General features: G+C 40.3%; 1 protein-coding gene across 5 annotated transcripts in view; it reads left to right on the top strand.

Moving 5' to 3' along the window:
• ANKS1A (ankyrin repeat and sterile alpha motif domain containing 1A) overlaps positions 1–9719 on the top strand; it is a 175226-nt gene extending 165507 nt beyond the window's left edge. For all 5 annotated transcript variants that reach the window (XM_073616016.1, XM_073616015.1, XM_073616019.1 and 2 more), the window contains one exon: positions 4202–9719. The gene's annotated coding sequence lies outside the window, so the exon portion shown is untranslated. The remainder of the gene's footprint in view (positions 1–4201) is intronic.
• The last annotated feature ends 9155 nt before the right edge of the window (positions 9720–18874 follow it).

Raw genomic sequence — 18874 nt, 5'->3', positions numbered from 1 at the left:
AATCCTTAATGTACACTGGGTTTTTCCATGACAATCTGGGCTGAAGAGAGTTATAATCTAACAGTATAATAGCTTATTAAAGGCACAAAATTTGTTGTCATGCATCTTTGTGATAAAAATAAACAGACAGGCTTTTGCTTGCTTATAAATGCATGAATACATTAGTGTTTCATAGAAGAGCTACATTTGTAATGTAAGGTGTGTGGGATTGTCACACCCAAGAGAATCCTTAGAACTCTGCTAACAAATGCTGGAATTGAGCCACAGAAGTTTGATTCTCATCTGCTTTCAACATCTGTGTGGTCAACCCCCTAAAAAAAAGTGTATTCACCCTAAATAATTTATCCTGTTTTGCTGTGTTACATGGCCAGCATTTGTCATTGTAGCCTTTAGAATGGAAAATCATAATACACTATATATCTTAATCCTGCTGTAGAGGACATAGGACTTGTTTTCATAGCCCATGGGTTTCTATATAGTCTACCTTCAGATGATTGGACATCGGCAAAAAAAACTTGCTAGGCCCACCGCTAGAGGGGGGCATAAACCCCGCCCACTGAGACTTTGTTTATTTGCTAGTCTCCTCTGGAGATATATTTTTCTTTTTAGACCATTCAGTTGTTTCTCTCTGACTGCTTACTGCCCTAGGCTATCTAGCAGCTTTCAGATCAGTTACCCTCGCTGTGTAACTTGGGGACCATGCCCAAACCCCACTCTGTGGGGCGGGCCTGTAATGTTGCTTCAGGCACTGGATCCTGCGTTAGCTGCTCACCTGCACATAGTGCAATGTGTGTAGTTAGCAACAGGTTGATGTGGTGGAGCTCCAATCTTGCACTTAGATTGGGAAAGTCTTTCTTTCACACACCCTGGAACGTGGTGACAATGCCAGCCTTGTAGGCTGGTGTGGAATTTACAAGTCCCTGAGTGTCCAGGGGACCTGGTCCCACAGGAATCAAATTTCCCATAAACATTCTGGAACTGAGAGCCATCAGATTATCTCTACACCACTGAGCCTCCCTTCTACAAGGTCATCTAGTCCAGGTACAGTCGGACAGTGCCACAGCAGTGGCCTACATAAACCATCAGGGGGGCACCAGAAGTCAAGCTGCCATAAGCGGAAGCTCACATTCCAGCTTTCTTGGCCATCATCTCCCCTGGAGTGGACAGTTGGCAGACAGACTTCCTATGCCATCAATGCTTAGACTCAGGGGAGTAGTCTGCACCCAAATCATCCAAAATCCTGGGAAACAAGATGTGAGGACATCCTGGCTTCTAGGTTCAAAAAAGAGCTGAACAATTTTGTAGCTAAGACCCGGGATCCTATAGGCTTTGCAGTTGATGATTCCTTAGACTCAACTCAAGCAGGTATATGCCTTCCCTCTGATGAAGATCCTCCCTCGACTGCTTTGCAAGATAGAGGAGGAAAGAGTTCCATGCCTGAAGATACCAAACTGGACTTCTAACAGACGAGCCTTGGCCTCTTCCTAGCAGACCAGATGTACTAGCCCAAGGACCCCTATTCCATCTTTCTTCCCAGTCTCAGGCTTGGCTAAGTCCTAAAGGACAGGGGTATTTATGAATCTGATGTTGCTGCCTTACTCAGAGCAAGAAAATCCAACTGCAACAAGATTTACCATTGCAAATGAAAGGCTTACTTTGCCTGGTGGGAGGACAGGAAGCTTAATCTCAGGAAATACTCTATCACTCATATATTGACCTTTCTTCGGTCTGCCTCGCATTCCCTTGTAAAGACATGTCATCAGTGAGTTGTCCATATAAATCCCCCAATGTAACCTCCTGCGCAACTCTGGGTTCTTTACCTGGCACTCTCTGAGACCTTCCTTTGAACCAGTTGGAGCTATTCCATAGGAAGACCTCACTTGTAATGTTGTCTTTCTGGTGGCCATTTCAGCTGTTTTTCTGAGTTGGCAGCTCTTTCTTGTAACAGGCCTTTTTGAGACCAAAACCTTCCTTCCTACCTAGGGTGGTCTCTTCCTTCCACCTCATTGAGGACATTGTTATTCCTTCCCTTTGTCTTGCCTACATTGCTTGGATGTGGTCAGGGTCTACCTGACAGCACAGCCACCGTTTGCAAGACTAAGTCCCTGTTTGTCCTACCTGTGGTCCCTCAGAGGGTGTCTTGCTTCCTTTTCACCATTGCCAAATTAATCGGACAACTCCTCTCCAGGGCTTTTGGCCTTAGTGACAGTGTTCCTCCTTGCTCTCTGAGCCCTTTTCACCAGTTGTTGTTGTCTTGGGCTTTTTGGCATTGGGTATCTGCTTCCCAGATTTGCAAGGCTGCCACCTGGTACTTGGTTCATACATTCTACCAGGTGGATGTCCAGGTCATGGCTGATTTGAGCTTCAGCTACAAGGTGAAAGAACAGGCATCCCACAGAGTTGACGGGGTTATGAGTACTGTACATGGGGGCAGCCCTAGCAAGTTGTGCTTGAATTTATTTTTTTTTTAAGTGTACAATCACCTGAAGGTAGTCTGTCTAGACCATAGACCTTGTAACCCATGGTCTATAAATACTATTTGTGTTATAAGAAATTTCCAGTTAAGTCAAAGTTCCAATTTTTTTCTTTCTACCGGTATCCTTGGAGTACTTCAGACTTGAAGCGGATTATGGTTGCTAGTGGAAATGGAATTTAAAAACTCATTTAGCCCTATTTATTGTGGTCTATGACTCTGACCATTCAGATAAAGTTGCATTTTCAGTTTATTTAAAGTGGAACTTAGGTTTTTATTGTTGTCTGCGATCCTTCTTATAGAATTTTCACCCATTCCTCAAAGTGAGGGTAGGAAGATATGGTTACTGGACATAGGGTGTTTTTTTTTTTTTTTTTTTTTGCCAGTTAAGGTTAGTTATAGATCCTTGTGAAGCCTGCTTATTTTCTCCCCTCTCTAAGGCCTCATTCACATGGGGCATTTTAATCCGTGTCCTGTTCAGGGCCATATTTTACCAGCATGGGGATGCACAGGTGCTGTGTGTATCCCTGTATGGGCAATCCTATTGAGGTCTGTTGGGAGACTGAGCCTGCGAGGACACAATCCCTGCTCCCTAAAGCCCCATTCACACCTGAGCGTTTTGTAGCTTGAAGCCTGAAGATACAAAACGCTGGAGGGGAAAACAAATCAATTACCCTCTATGGAGATGGTTCACGTCTCCACTCCAAAACACCTGAAGCGAGAAGCTCCAAAATGCCTGAAGCTCAAACAAGTTCTAGAACTTTTTTTTAGGCAGATTTGGGCATTTTTCTGCTTTTTACCTTGGTGACCTTTTGAACTGTACAAAATCAAGGTAAAAACCGTAGCAAAATCGTGCAACTTTCTGCCTGAAAACGCTACGCTCAGGTGTCAATGGGGCATTGGTGACAGCACTGCGGGCGCACACCACATTGGCACATTAGGGGAAGTGGCTGTGTTCATGCAGCCACTGCATCCCAATTTACAGCTATGGGGATGCATACAACACCTGTGCATTCCTATGCCACTGAACGTGGCCCTATACAGGGCATGGATAAAACGCCCCCATGTGAACAAGACCTAAAAGCCAATGTGAGTACATGACAAACAAATGGTTAAAGCAAACAAAATGATCACAGACCTGCTTTAAGACCCCTTTCACACTGGGGCGGTGCGGGCGGCACTGGCCACTAGCGGGGCACTTTTAATCGCCGCTAGCAGCCAAAGCAAGGGTTAATGGCACCCGTGTTGCGGCGCTGTCAAAGTGCTTTGCGGCGCTGCCCATTCATTTTAATGAGCAGGGCATTTTGGGAACGGTGTATACACCACTCCCTCACCGCCCCAAAGATGCTGCTTGCAGGCCTTTTTTTCCCGTCCTGCAAGCGCACCACCCCAATGTGAAAGCACTCAGACTTTCACACTGGGGTGGCTTGAGAGGCGCTTTACCGGTGCAGTTTTTAGCGCTAAAACGCTTGAAAAGCGCCCCGTTGTGTAAGGGGTCTTATAATAACCCATTGAAAATTGTCAATAGGACAGATTTCCTGACATTTCTTCTCACCTCCTGTTCCCATGATAATTGTGGGCTTTCTCCTCTCATTTTGTCTAAAGATGAGTGTCCACTTTTCACTCTACCCAGAAGTAAAAAGAAAGTTTTGGCTAAAGTATTTAAACTATTTTTTTTAATTTGTTTTTCATTTCAGTTATTGATCTTTGCCATGTTTACTTTTCCAGTTCTGGACGACGTATTGCAGTCGATGGACCTCTGCAGTTCTTGATTTTTCCTCAGATACCACCTCTACTAGGAAAAGAAGATATAACCAGAGCCTTGACTGACTCAGAAAATGGACTAGCCCTGTACCATTTTAAAAATGTCAAACTTGTCAGTGGCTTTTAAAAGGGATCAGTTATTTTCCCTCCCTCAGTTGTTTTTCCAAGGAAACCTTAAGGATATGCAGGGAAAGAGATTGAAGTTAACTCTTCCTTTAACAAGACTCTCAAACATGTGTTTGAATTCCAGCAGTCACAAGACTGCTTGCTTTGTGCCCCATACCATTTTTTTTTTTTTTTACTGGGGATAACTGCACAGTTTCTCCCCGTCACAACTAATGTAGCACTTTTGAGGATGATGGTAGTAGTTCAGGAGCCCATTGAAGGCATTGTGAGGCTTTTTTTATTTTTATTTTTGATAGATTTGGAACAGGAGCACACGAACAACCCTCTACCTATATTCGAACTAGCGGTATGGTATCTTTCCAATGGCATTTTACAATTACTAGGTACCTCCTAGTAGTTGTACTGAATTTTAAAAAATACTCAGGCATGAGTTAAGGCTTTGAGTGTAAAAATAAAGCTGGTCTTATAGATCCTGGAACTGGATCAACTAGTCCTTAAAGCATCTACATGGTGCTGGCCGTTTAAGCTGTAAGATGTAGGGGATACTTACATTCTCGTTGTTAAATTTGTTTCCTGTGCTATTACATATGTTAAAAATGCCAAGCATTGTGCTTCACACAGATGTCTACAAAGGGCCATGTAACTGGACTTTATGCAGTCATCCTATTTTTTTTTCTCTTTTTTTATGGAGCAGTGGGTGTTAGTTTGTATCTATTTAGGAGGGTACATTTTTTCTATCATCAATCCTCCTTTTTACATGACCATTTCTAATTGGGCAAGATTGCCATTTTTTCAATTTTTTTTTTTTTCTGTACATGAAACAGAAAAGTCACAACTCTTCCAACCTGGTGACTTGCTCATTCCCTAGCAGAGTTCAGCTCTGGAAGAACATTGTGTATTTTGCCTGCCCAAAGGAACTTCAGTATATTTGGCGCTACTGATGTGCCATCTGTACCACCACACTAACATTTTTAGTCAGTACTAGTTTAAAGCTGCTATATATTATCCTGTATTTATCTTCTAGTGAATGATTTATTTTTTTTAAGTGATATTTGGATATGCATTTGATGACTGGTACAATCGACCTTTGTTCCTTAACAATGTGGATTCTAGCCTTAGAGATGTAATGAATTAATAAGTTGCTCTCTTGAAGATACAGTGGTGGTTGTTCCATATAGAGTCCCTTGCCACACCCTGTCCTAAACTCACTGGATGATGGTCTGATATGGCAGAAGATGTCTGCACATGGATAATGAATGCATTGAACTGTTTAATCATGCTGAATATCTCTATACATGGATGATGAGCACTGATATATGTTAAGGCTGGGATTCTTACTTTGATTATATGCTGCGCTGTATAAAAAAAAAAATCTTTACACTAACAAGGAACTGTAAAATAGCTACGCAACTCTTTACAAAGGTACGGAAAATGTGTGTACGATGATAATGAAGACGGTACAGTTCAGTGCTAAATATTTTTTCACCATACCTTGATGAGTATATGTTCACATAACCAAGGACTTTAATGGTTATAATTTCCTTTCATAAGCAGTTCTCTTCTCAATGTTGTAAACCCATCTATCTGCCATACAACATAAACATGGGTAAAATTAAATGGAGATTAAATGCCAATCTCTTAAATCAAATCACAGCCACTAAAATGCTCAGACTTTTTAGGGTGCGGGCTGAACTGGGGGAAACTGTTTTCTGTATGCACCTGTAAATGGGCAAGTTCAAGCCAGAGAAAATGTTTACGTTTTATTGTTACAAACTCTTGACACTTGGTGTTCCTTTAATTTTTTTATACAAGGGCTTATAAACTCGAGCACTTTTGCTGTTTCCATGATATATCATAGCTGAGTTTCAGTCACCATTTTATCTCAGAGCTCAGTGGACAGTACACAGAGATTATAAAAGCTCTCAGTTCACCCTCCAGTATATGGCAACCATGGTTTCATGGAAGATGCTTGGACCTTGTGTTGTGTTCAGCACCAATCCAAGGGTTCTGTTTGGTGGGCCGCAGTTAAAGAACTACAATAATTACTATTTGTATCCAGACTTTTTTGCATAACCCCATTGTTATGTTTGATCATTTTCAGTCGTTTCCTCAATCTTCAGCAATTTTAGATGTTTAAACCTAAAAATGCTGCCTAAGAATGGGTTCCTACAAGGTCCCTGATATTACTGCTTTATCCAGCACAGCCTTTTTTGTGAGCCCCTGTGATATTGGTTTCACATTTCAACTGACGTACAAGTCTATGCCCTAACTATGAGTTATCTGTCATGTGAGAGTGTTCTTAAAGGCCTCTGAATGAGTTTCTGGGTAGGGCAACCCAAGCAATACCAACAGGGATGTAATACAGGTTAGTAACGGTAATAACTTGTCATGCCTGCTGATTGGGAGAACCTTTTTTTTTTTTTTTTTTTTTTCTTTTTTTTTTTTTTTCTTTCTTTTCCTTTTTTAAATTAAAGCTTTAAAACCACAGATTGGTTCAGTGTATGGCCTTATGTATGAGAACATATCAGCACACCGGGCCCTTAGTGATCTCAACAGCCCATTATTTTTTAAAACAATCCTAATTTTTAATTAGACAAGAGTTTTTCTGTAACATTTAGGGAAACTCAATTTTCACTAACTGCTGAGCTCTGTTTTAAAGAGTGGTTAACTGAATCTTGTGCCTGAAGACACATGGAAGCATGCCTGTGTGTACGAAATCTCATAATCATTCATGTTTTTGGCAAGTGGTACATGTGAATTATTCTTTTCATTTTTCAACGAAAAGCAAGTAAGGTTCGTATTGGTAAATAATAGCGTTAACATACTTGGTTTTGTTTTTGTATATATTTTTTTTATCTTTAAGTAAAAGTAAAACATTGGCTTGGCTTTTTGACTCCCCTTAGCCAAAGTGAAGTTTTCAAAACTGATTTGTGCATATTTTCTACCAAGGTAAAATATTAGACACACAATGAAAACACACTGTCTTGACTGCTAAGCAAAGTTAGATACCCTTATGTCTATAATTATGAATAGTTAAAGGTAGCACATTATATCATTGGAGTGTGCTTTCAAGTGTTACTAACATCTAGTCCGTTTTACAAACATATCTGCTTGGCTTCGGTTGAAATTACAGGCATTGCATCCATTTGGAAGCAGTGGGTCTGCATGTATCTGATATGTGTTCCTGACCGCATGAATGTGTGGTAGGAAAAAAAAAGAAGGGATTTTGAACACAAGTTGAACATGCCACTCAGCTCCAGCTGCCAGGTGTATATATTTCTTTGTTGCACTTTCTTTTCTGCCTTTCAACAATAGGTATCACATTTTATTAGATGGCATTGAATCTCACCATTTTCTTTTCATTAGACTTCTGTTATATGTAATGCACTTTTCTGGTATGGAAAATTGAACTTGTTTTTGTGTAAAAATAAGCCATACTGCTGGGAAATCTGGTTAAAATTGTGCTGTTGCAACTGATTTTATTTTTCCAACCCGTACATTTTCATGGATTTGGTCACATGAAATTGATATACAATAGAATTGTGACTAAAAGAAGAACTTGCTGGTACAGTTCCCTACTACAAACATGTTGGCAAGAAAGCCAATAAAAGTTTAATCTTGTTTCTTTTAATAGTTCTTGACTTATGGTGTAGAAATATTTTCTGTTTCAGTGAAGATAGGTTGAGTATTTTCTTCTTTTAAGATGTTTCCTATTGCCTTTTTGAATAGCTTTTCTTCAAAGATGACCTGTGGTGCATATATAGCAATAACTCCTTTTGCCTGGTGCTATGTTTATGGAGTAAGGGGTCCAGACGGTTGAGCATAGCAATTTCTCATACCCCTCTGTTACTACATTCCTGCCCAAATACAGCATTTGTACCATCTAAAGCATTTTAAAATGGGCAGGAAATAAGTATACAAGGAGAAACCAAACAGAAAATGATTTCTAAACGTGCCTTCTTGGACCCTTTCAAGTGTGAACGTTGAGGTTTGTATTCAGATGCAAAATATAGATAAATTGGCACAACTGGCCTAAATATCAAACACACGCATGATAGAAACACAGCCCCAACTCATTTGTTTTGTAGTTTTTTTTTTATTTCTAAAACTTGCTGCCATTTTGTTTCATCTTTATGCATATACAAGACCTTGCACTGAAAATAAAAAGCATATAAATGAAATGGTGATAAACCTGCTAGACCAGATGATCATGCCATATTTCCTCTTGTAATTTGTAATAATACCGCAAGTCATTTTAGAGTCCTCAATCTGCAGCAGTCATATAGAATATATTCCTTCTTTTCCATGTTCACATCCAAGCAGTGAAGTAATTAAGGTTGGCATAAAGATTGTGTCTCTGTAAGGTCATTGTGTGGCAGCATGGTTTATATTCCACCATGTCTGCATGACACTGGAGTAATAAAACCTGTGGTATGCATAATGGCTGCATCATAGGGATCAGTTTCTGCTTGACACTCTTTCCGATCACTTTTGTGAAACAGAAAATGAAAACACCTGTCTGCACTTCATTAAGGGAAACAGGGTGCAGAAGTTGATTTACATCTTTCTCATGGCTAAACTTTGTATGGCATTGAAAATTATTGAAGGTACTTGGAGATGTACAACCATCTAGAAATGAATTAATCAAGTGGATAGGCCCAATAACTGTTTTTCTTATTATAACACTTTTACATATGAATGTGCTGTATTATACTCTTTTAATTGTTTGGCTTGAATAGTACATGTTTGTGTATGTATGAGCAGATGTTCTTAGAATGCATATTGGGAACAAATATTTGACAATTCACACTAATTTATTCATATTTGATCATTCTTTGGGAGTTTGGAATCCTAGACTGCTGTTCAATTGTAATAATGATCCTTATAAGTACTGTTAAACTTTTTTGTTTTCAGGCCCATTGGTTCTCATCTTGCCAATGTTCATGTATGTAATGTCTCTTAGATTTTTGTTTTCTACACAAAAGGGTACTTCTCCCTTTGTATGGCTGTTATTGTGAGCGATTTCCATTTCTCCAAGGGGCTTTACTGCCCCGCAGCTTGCACGTCTGAATATACTGGAGTGAAATCTCATCTGGAATGATCCCAATTATTTAACCTTTGTACTAAGATACTTGAATGGTTTGCGTGATGAAGGCTAATCACTTTTATTCTTTGTCTTTGTAATGAACAAACTATGGTGGCCGCAAGCAGCCTCCAGCATGAGCATCACTGAATCCTGCTGTGGGAGGAGCCACTGTACATAATGCCAGCCTTACTCATAAGGCCTTTTGGTATTTTCTTATGTGTACGACATTAGAGCAATTAATAAATGAAAAAAAATGTTTTAGGACCAAAATGTGTTTGTCTAATTTTCTTTTAAACTTTGTAATCCTTCCCTATACTGATGTTCAAGAACTGAACATGAGCAACAAGTAAGGGGCAATCTCAAGAATGCAATGCATAGTACCAAATAGTAATCCGCATATATTCTTAAAGTGCAGCTTAACACAATCCATTAGTTGATCAGTCACTGTACATCTGCAAGAAACAGGGAAAACTCTTGCTTATCAAGACCCAACCCTATACACTCAAGTCCATCTATATTTCAGTAATGTTGCAGCTATTCCCTTTAAACCACAACTGATGCATAACAACAGCATACAACCAATACAAGATATAGTGGCGTTGAAGCAATCCCTGTTCTCAACAGTGTGCAAAGTGATCTTCTTGGTTGTAAGGTATGAAAGAATGAAGTGTGCTGAATTAGTGAAGTAAGGGAAAAGTCAAAAATTGATCTGCATACTTTTTCCAGGTTAGTTACTCAAAAAACATTGAAGGCTTTGGATCAATATAACAGCCAGGAAAATATTTTAACCACTTCCCGCCCATGCTATAGCCGAATGACGGCTACAGTGCGGCCTTACTATGTCAGGAGGTTGTCATATGGTGTCCTCCCGTGATCGTGCAGTGCGCTCTGTGATCTGAGTCCTTCGGACTCAGCTAATTGCAGATCAGGGTAAAGGGCCAATCACAGCAGCCCTTTACTATGTGATCAGCTGTGCCAATGACAGCTGATCACAACGTAAACGCAATCCAGTTATCAGCTTTCCTTTACTCGCGCTGACAGCGTAAGGAGGGGTGAAGAGAGCTGATAACGGGCTTGAGTTAAAGGGACATCTACACTGATAATCAGGGTACTGATTATCAGTGCTGTCCCAACAGTGCCCACCAGTGCTGCCAATTAGTGCCCATCAATGCGGCCTATCCGTGCCCATCAGCGGACATCAGTGAAGGAGAAAATTGCCGTTTACAAAATTTTATAATCCAGTATTAAAAAAATAGTTTTTTCCTTCAAAATTTTTGGTCTTTTTTTTGTTTTGTTTAGCAAAAAATAAAAAATCCAGTCCAAAAAAAAAAGCTCTATCTATGTGAGAAAAATGATAAAAATTTCATATGGGTACAGTGTTGCATTACCACGCAATTGTCTGTCATTCCAAGTGCGACAACACTGAGAGCTGAAAATTAGCCTGGGCAGGAAGAGGGTGAAAGTGTCCAGTAGGCAAGTGGTTGAAGTAGGCCTCAACAATGGCTGCTTATGGTTTATTTTTATTTACTTTTTTTCTTACATGTTTTATTTAAAAGAAATTGTAATTTGGTCTGTGCATATGCTAGATAAAATGTGAATGAAGAATGCATTACCAATAGGAGCACCATGATCTATTTTGGAGTTAGTAAAAAAACTATAATTGTTACACGTTACTAAGCATGTATGTACTCGAAGCCTAAGTTTAGTTAAGTATTTAAAAAAATAAATTTGGGCAGTAACTACTACCAATGTGAAGTGTCTTTTGTGCTGATGGTTGCTGCTTTAGGTGAAATCTTTCATCTCCCAATACCCCACCACCACAGATGTAATCTACTAGTGCTGTAGAGATTAAATAGAGCCAAGGGACTTGTCACAACACTCATCACGAGTGCCCTTTATGCCCCCCCCTCCATTAATTGAAGCTGTATTATAGCGTCCATAAATTAAAAGTGCTCTAGCAGGAAGCAGACCTTTCATGCATTAAATTTATTCATGGAAGCTATAGTACAGCTTCTAATGGTGGAGGGGGTGGGCAAAGTCACTACTCCTTGATAAAGTGTCTGTTACAGGTCTATTAACCACAGCAGAGGATTTTAACTAAAGCAGCACTCATCGGCAAAAGGGACACTTCGTATTGATAGTACTGTTTCTGCACTGATTTTTTTTTTTAATTAAAACTAAACATAGGCTTTAAAATATAAATACTGTTGACTGCGCTACCCTGCTACCTCAAAATTAAATACACCACTGGTTATGAATTTTGTGTATACCCAAATCTGTTGTGCAACCAAAATTCCATACTACATTAAAGTATACAAACTTATAATGTCCAACTAAATATATAAAGTGCAATGTGCCAATACAAAAATTTCTGTAAACCACAATAGAATACAATCACTAAATAAATATGAGACTACAATGTCCAATTTGTGCTATGTGATGTGCTAATTATTACAAGGTGCCCTGTGAACTGTCCTTTATGGATAAGTAATTCCTGTGCTTGTCAGATTAATCATCCATTTCTCCTTGTGACACTTCCACCATTTAAAGTGGAGTTCCACCCACTTTTACAACTCTTCAGCATCCCTCACTAAACTGTGCACTGTAAACAAATTGGATATTTTTTAATTTTTTTTCTCAGCACCTACTGTATATCTGCTGTATTCATTTTTCACTTCCTCCTCCCTGGCCGCGGCCCATCGCATAATTTCCTGTTTGCAATGCCTTCTGGGAAGGGACGGCAACTTCCTCTGAAACTGCCGTTGCTATGGAAACCTGACCTGAAACCTTTTACACTGCTTGTGCTGCACTGAGCATGTGCGAGATCTGCAAGGATAAGATCCAGGAAGAAATACAGTCTGGCTTCAGATGCCCACACTTAAGATGGCCACGGCCAGCTGCAAGTTTATAAAATAACAAACTACTGCTATAAACTAACAAAACAGACCTTAGTTTACAGTCTAACTTTACTAGAATACATTAAGCTTGTGTATTATAGGGGTATTTTTATTTAAAAAGTATCATTTCGGCCGGAACACCACTTTAAGTGACAATACCACCACCACATGAATTAACCACTCACCAAATGCTGGTAAGTATGCTCCTTTGGTTCATTTAGAAGGGATAACCACTCCACCTGTAACGTTTTCCTTGCTGACCCTAATTTCTATAGGCAAGCCATATCCATCCTCATAGAAAATAGACAGCGATCATTGCGCAATATGTAATTGATATTTATTTAAATATAGATACAAAAGACTATACACTCACATTTTCTGGTGCTCATAAGCCGGCACCAAGCTGTTTTAACGGTTAGTAATGGGTGAAAAAGTCTCATGCTATCGTTCCTAGGCCGGCGTGCGGTGCAAGCCTCGTTTTCGCCCGGCCTGCGTTCCACACCTCGCTCTCGCCCAGCCAGAAGTAGCGTAACGACGTGATATAAAATTTCCCAGCAGTCTCTACGCGTTTCGCAATAACAATTGCATCATCAGGAAGCTTGGTTGCACAACAGATTTGGGTATACACAAAACTCATAACCAGTGGTGTATCTAATTTTAAGGTAGTAGGGTAGCGCAGTCAACAGTTTTTATATTTTATTTTTTATTTATATCAATCATTATTGGTGGATTTTTTGATTGCAGCAACCAAATTGGTATTTGGGTTTATTCACTTAACATATTGGAGGTACATATGCGCCGGTGACTCTCACATACTTATTTAAATATAGGCTTTATTGTGTACCTAAGGTCAATATTTTACCTCGTATATTAATGTCCACATTATGGTTCAATAATTATTTCTAGCCTACTCCCATATTCATCTGAACAATCTTGAAGTTTGTAAACTTATTTTGTAAATATCCCCACACATTTACTTCATTGAATTCTGTTACACAGATTCACTATGCCCTGTGCATAGGCACTGCTGTGTCACACATTTCACAGAGCCTGCCTTCTGAACTTTAGAGGCTTTGGGAAAAGGCATTTACAGGAATCACTGCTGGCAGGCAGCAAGGTACCATGGGATATGTGGTCCTTAGAAATTAAAAGTACAGAAGAGAGGCTGCAAAGCATGCAGGGAATCCAGGAAGTTGTGGGAAAAGATGACCAGAAGACAGGAAGCACTCACAACAAGAGACATTTTTTAATTAAGCTTATATCTTGATTGTCAAAAAAAAAAAAAAGTTGTATTGATGTTACAATGCTGATGTTATAAAATACAGTATATTACTGATTTCCTGTTCACCCCCCCCCCCAACGCTATTATACTCTTCTATCCCTGATGCAGTGAGATATTGATGAATAGCCCGTACAATTGCCAATTAAAAACTCCTGTGCTGGACCTGCTCATGTACTCTGCCCTTTTAATCTTATGGGAGTGTTCATGCTGTGTTGGAGAACGGATTGGCAGTACAAAGTGTATGTGCCTACAGCCTGGCACAGATTTGACAGATGTGTGGTATAGTTCGTATTTCACTCGATCAGGGGTAGCTGAGTAGAACAGTTTGGGGACTACAACATAACTGTTACTGCACTAAAGATGCAGTTACACTTTAAAACAACAATTGTCCAATAATCAGTACGGATCACACAGACCACACTACTGTTCATACATAGTCCTAGATTGTCTCACAACCAATCATGCCCTGCAATTGTAGCTCAAGTCATGGTTGACCAGTATTTTTGCCAGATGGTATCTGGGTAGAAAATTGTCTTCATTGTACTCTTTCATGTACACCTCCTGTGCATGTAAGAAGAATTGCTATAACCTCTGTCTCTCCACCTGGTGTGATAATCCCTGACTTCTGTCTTATTTATTGAGAGTGAAAAAAAGATGTAAGGGGAATTGTCCCAAAGGAGATACATACAACAGTGCACTTTTTCTTCAATAGGAATAGGCTTCATCTTTGTCAGTTTCTTTCACTGCTGGTATTTCATTAGGTAGATATGATTGTACAGGAAAAAAAAAAAACGAGATGATAGGAACCCCCCACTTATTGGTGGCTATGAGCCTGTATAAAATATGCGACAAACATAATTTTACCATCTTTCATGCGAAAGATGGTAAAATTTCAATTTGAGAAGTCACTGGTTATGTGCAGTACTGTCAAGGAACTTTTAGAGCATGTGCTGATTTGAGTGTTGTACTTGCATCAACAGGCCACAAGATGTCATAGCTGTACACAACACTCAGTGAAGCAAAGATTAAAAGTTGTCTGCTAAGCACTGACCTCTTCCTGAACAAGATTTAACAACTAAACAAAATATTAACCATTTGTGATAGGTCAGTCATTAATGGTATTATCATACCTAAATTTTCTCAGAAAAACAATAGCATAATCTACAACATTGGATACGCTAAAAGTGTAAAGGATTCCAAACGCCATGGACCCCATGAGGCTATAGATTTTGGGATGTGATCCAACAACTGCAAAAGATAAAATATGATGGCCAATGAATAAATAACAAGAATCTTTGTGGGTAAAATTCCAGAATTTACAAAAATATGGAAAACCTTGATAGAATATTATCTCCCATCTATGATGTCCTTAATTTACTTTGGACTAAACCAAAGTCTGTACATCAAAATAACAATCCCATAGCTCCCGTTCTGCCACCAGTGTTAATTTTGGCAGTAAATTTCAATTTAGTTTAAGACCCCTTATACACTGAAGCGCCGCTAAAGCGCCGTTCACTTTTGCAAGGCTTTTTGGGCGCTAGCAGGGCTTTTTTTTTTTTTTTTTTCTGTTTTTTTTTTTTTAGGTCACGTCACAACGTGACCTTAATAAAAAAAAAAACACCAGTTTTGCTGCGCTTTCGAATCATTTTGTAAGGCGCTTCGGAAGTGCTACCCATTCATTTCAATGGGCAGGGGTGTTTGCAGGACTTTTTCTAACTTTCCGCAAGCGCACCACCCGAGTGTGACAGTGAAAGCAGTCATGCAAATGAATGGGAGGCAGTTTTCATGTGCTTTTCAGAGGCTATTTCTAATGCCTGAAAACTGCCTCCGTGTGAAAGGGGTCTTAGTCTTTTGACTAAAATGACATTTTAGTTTGAGACTGGGTTCACACTAGTGCGAACTGGATGTGTTTTTTCCGTATCCAATTCGCATGACAGGAGATTGTGACCCGCTCTCAATGGAGCTGGTTCACACATATCCGTGGCAGCTGTGGAGCGAATTGCACAGGAATCCTGTGCGTATTTGGCTCCATTTCAGGTCCAAATTTAGGCAAAAATTAGGGCCTGATTTGTCCCCAAAACGGAGAACAGATGCACTGGACCCCTGCTGTGAGCCGCATCCGTTTTAGGTGTGAACCCAATCTTAGTCCCATTTTAGTCATCTGCAGTTGTTTTAGTTGACTAAAACCTCCAGTACATTTTAGTCAACTAAAATCTAATGGATTTATTTAAATTGTAATGCATTATTTAAGCATTTTTCTACAATTTCCAAACTCATTATATACTCCTGGAGTGAAAAATCGAATATGTGGTATTATGGTTTGAACATGCACTACAGACAAATTTAGTCAATATATAACGTCTTTAAGGTAAGCCAAGCTTCCTTACACAAACTTATCTGCTTTCAGAAAATATATAATGTTTGGGGGAGTGTTTAGGCCTAAATTGATTTTCTTAAGTTTGAGTGCACAAACCGCTCTGGCAGCAAAAGGGTTAATCCTGCACAGATCAGACAGTGTGCTGCTTTCCCGTAGTGGACAAGCTGCAAAGCCTATTGACAAGGAGCAGGTCTCCTTCAGGGGGCCTCCATATATAAGTATGATATATATGATCAGAGCACTACGTCTTCCGGGACACACAGCCCTTACCTCACTGGACTAGTAGAGATAGTAGAGGGCTGACTACACAGCCAAGCCCCGCCATCCTAACAGAACATCCCCCTTCAGGCTGCAGATAACAGCCATTTATGGTCTAATCATCCGCTAGGACAGCCTCCTATCTACAAATGCCAGGCTCCATCCAGAGGAAGCAGACGGAGCTCTGTGGAAAGCGGAAGTTCCAAGGGTAAACTTCCCTGCCTCATATTTTCGTTTCGTTTTCACTCCTTAACAAAAATGGAATTGATTTTCGTCAGTGGACGAAAATGTGGTGTACTTTTCGTTTAGTTTTCGTCACTAAGTCATGCATAAGGAATGCAGAGAGTGGAGGACAGGTCAGGTTATGCTGTAAATAAGAAGAGAAACACAGGCACCTCTAGGTTAGAACTCTTCTCGCTCCGCCCTCAAAGGCTGCCAAGGTTGTTTCGGACTGCTAAAGTAATTATACAGGTCTTCCCTCTTCATTTCTCCCCCTCCATATATACTGAGTATGCACATCAAGGACTTATTGATGGACTAATGTATTAAATCTCATACTATTTATTAGCGCCACTACCCATTTTTTTTGTCTATGCTGTAAATAGCCTGTGCTGAAATCAGAACTGGCCCTTTCCCTTTAGGAAAGGGCCAGTTAACACAAGTGTCCCAATAGGAAGTCTAACCCAGGGTGCCTCTACAGAGCATGTCCACTTTGGTGACTAAATAGCTGAGGTGGGCTATCAGGCAACTCTAGAACGGTGTACCTCCATTCTATTTGCTATCATGGCAGTACTATGGGTGAAGTTGCGGCAGTTAGGTGTGACAGGAACAACTGTTTCCCCCTTCTGTACTTGTTAAGCAGCAGATTAACATTCTCTGATACACTTCCTTGTGCTGAGAGAAGGCCTGTCTGTGTTCCCTGTGCTAGTCTTAATACTGTGCTGTCACTGACAGCTACAGGTCTAAGACTAGCAATCAATCATGCAACCTGTACCAAAATGTATTTTATATAATTTTTTGAAACAGAGCTTTCTTTTGGTAGTATTTAACCACCACTGGGAATTTGTATTTTTTACTACATAAAAGGGAAAAAAAGACTGACAATTTTGAAAAAAAAAAAATAGAAAAAATTTTTTTTCTCTTTATTTGTAAAGTTAAAAAAAAAAAAAAAAAATATTTACAATAATGAAGAAAAAAACATTTCAGTAACAACTTAAAACTGTTAGCTGGTGGTTGCCTTTAATTCTTAAATTCTTTACACCCTAAGACACTTAGGGCAACCCCCCCTACTCGCATTTTTGCGAGTGCAGTTTGAGGGCTGGTAAGCTATGGCTGCCTGGGAGCGGGAGGGGGGCGAGCACCGCCAACAGCCTGGGTGGAATGTGATCGCGGAGGGGAAGAGAGAGAGCCGCCCGGATGATTAGAGCGCAGCGCAGGGAACACAACGATAACAGCTTTCATTTCACGTTGCCGTGTTCCCCACCGCTCGCTATCAGATACAGCCCCTCTTCCTGGTTCCCGGGACTTTGATAGACAGATTACATGTCCAGTCCCGGGACGGGTGATCTGTCCAAATTGCCCGGCCAGGGGGCGGGGTTGTATATGACGTTGAGCGGCGGGAACACAGCAATTGAAATAAAAGCTGTTATCGCTGTGTTCCCTGCGCTGCAATTTGATCATCCGGGCGGCTCTCCTGTTCCTCTCCTCCCCTGCACAGGTAGGCTGCATGGTGGGCACAGGCAGCTTGCATTGGTGGGCACAGGCAGCTTGCATTGGTGGACACAGGCAGCTTGCATTGGTGGACACAGGCAGGCTGCATTGGTGGGCACGAATAAAGTTGTTAATATTTATTTTTATAACTTAATTCTGCATAAAACATTTAAGTGTTATTTATGAGGGCGTGTTTAGGGGTGGGTTGGGTTTAGGGGCGGGGTTGGGTGGGGCAACTGGTGGCGAGTAACCCTTGAGGCCTGGCTAGTAGCTCAGGACTTGAAATGTTGAGCCCTGCTAAGGGGTTTATTTACTAAAGGCAAATCCACTTTGCACTTCCTGCAAGTGCACTTGGAAGTGCAGTCATTGTAGATCTGAGGGGGGCATGCAAGAAAAATAAAAATCAGCATTTTTGCTTGCACGATTGGATGATAAAATCAGCAGAGCTTCCCCTCATTTTAGATCATCCCCTCAGATCTACAGCGACTGCACTTCCAGTGCAAAGTGGATTTGCCTTTAGTAAATGAACCCCTAAGTGTGTTACTGGTAGGATCAACAGGTTAAAATAAGGGTGAAAAAAGACCACTAATACAGCCACCGCATTAAAGAATTGATAAACTACAATAAATAAAAATCTTGCTTTTGGGTTTCATGCCACTTTGACGTGAAACCTTTAAAATGCCAAACTCAATTGAATAACCTGCCTGGGCCCATCAGATCTGGTATGAATTTAAGCGGGACTACCATGCAAGAAAAAAAAAAAAGGCATGTGGTTCCCTCCCAATTCTATACCAGACCGTAATTTTAAGGGGTCACTCCACTCAAATGTAAAGAAAAAAATGTGAGGTCCCCCCTCAATAATCCATACCAGACCCTGACCTTAGCATGCATCCTGGCCCCC

Source organism: Aquarana catesbeiana, linkage group LG02 (genome assembly GCF_042186555.1).
Source record: "Aquarana catesbeiana isolate 2022-GZ linkage group LG02, ASM4218655v1, whole genome shotgun sequence".
Classification (NCBI taxonomy): Eukaryota; Metazoa; Chordata; class Amphibia; order Anura; family Ranidae; genus Aquarana; species Aquarana catesbeiana.
Note: the sequence above shows the minus strand (reverse complement) of the source record. Positions and strands in the feature narration are given on the sequence as shown.